Genomic DNA, 1,537 nt, shown 5'->3' on the forward strand with positions numbered 1-1,537 from the left:
ATGCAGGTCCATGCCTGATATCAACAGGGCAGGGAAGTATATTCTTCCCACAGGGAGTCACTGCTCAGCATATGTCTTCGGTATCTATTGCTGCATATCATCATCACCATCTCACTGCCAACGAGTCAAATCTGGCTCATAGCAACCCTTCCTTGGGTTTCTGAGGTGGTATCACTATGGAAGTAGATTGCTTAGTCTTTCTTCCGAGGAGTGGCTGGTGGGTTTGAACCGCCAGCCTTCTGGTTATCAAATGCCTTAGGCACTATGCCACCAGAGCTTCTACTGTTGGTTAGCAACATTTTTTTTCTTTTCTTTTCTTGCTGCTGCTTTCTTGGCAGTCTGAGAGTCTGAAATCTGCATTGGCTTAGTTGAGGTGAGAATTTTTTTGTACCAGGGGTGCAAATATCCATTGTAGAAATCAGTAGCTGTTACCTGTTTTCTTGAGCATCAATGATCGAACACCAATCTAGCCATCCTTGCAACAAACCAGCAATATTTGGGACTGTTTGTGGTATATTAGTGATCCTGGAAACAGCCTGTCCTGTTAATTTTGGACCAGCAAGAATGGAAGTGTTAACTTCTACCACATTGAGAAGTTTAATACAATTATCCATCCAGAGTGCCTGCAATGGAATTCTATTTCCCATGGCATGATAAAGTCTGAATATTTACTCTGCAGTTTGTTCTTCCCATTTTATACAGCTGGTACCAGCAGGAATCCTAGGGGCATGTGTCAACCCCTCAGTGGGCTGCTGCCTTCCACTGTTCAAACTTTCAGGCAAATTTTTCCAAAGTGAAATAAGCATGTTGGCACCCAGTCTTCCTAACACTGCTTCCAACTCCTTTGGGGTGCTCTTGGGTGGCACAGAAACAGTTTCCTGTTTGAGTTGGGCCTACATCAAACCTTTTAGGTCTAATTTGCATAATTGTTATTCCAGTAACTGTGTCTCCAGGGAGCACTGTATGGATTGCTTATAGGGGCTGGACCACGGCCACCTCGGGGGGGGGGGGCAACTGGGATGGACATTCAACAGGCCACAGGGACATTTAAGAATAAGGGCTTCACTCAAAAGTCGGCCCAAGGAAGCCACTACTCTAACATCACATTCCCCAGAGCCCACATCCGGCCACTTGTGCACTGGAAGCTGGGACTGCAAGCGTAATGCTTCACCGGCAGTCTTTTTGGTGACGGGGAGGGCACGGTGACCACCTCCAGTTTTTCTATTAACTCTTCCTCTTTGTTTTCCCTGGAGGCGTGCAGCACCCTCAGTGCCTCGCGGGCGAGCTGGTCGGTGCCCAAGAAGGGCGCCCGCCAAGAGGGCTTCTGGCTGACTCCCGCGCTCAGGCGCTCCTCTCCGCCGAGCCTGGCCGGCGCTGGCCGTGGCGGAGCTGCGCTCACGCCGCTGGCGCCGCGGGCCTGCGACGGGCTCCGGCAGCGCCACACTGGCACCCTCAGCGCCCGGGGCCGCTGGCGGCTGTGTGGCAAATCACTCTAAAACTTAGCAGCTTAGAACCACCACCATTTTGTTGTATCTGA

General features: G+C 50.6%; 1 pseudogene; it reads right to left on the reverse strand.

The window, feature by feature from the left end:
* Positions 1 to 311: 311 nt before the first annotated feature.
* Positions 312 to 1,537, reverse strand: part of LOC103206356 — a 5,755-nt pseudogene continuing 4,529 nt past the window's right edge.

This window comes from Orycteropus afer, unplaced genomic scaffold, assembly GCF_000298275.1.
Source record: "Orycteropus afer afer isolate SDZICR_OR568_19922 unplaced genomic scaffold, OryAfe1.0 scaffold00312, whole genome shotgun sequence".
In the NCBI taxonomy this organism is placed as follows: Eukaryota; Metazoa; Chordata; class Mammalia; order Tubulidentata; family Orycteropodidae; genus Orycteropus; species Orycteropus afer.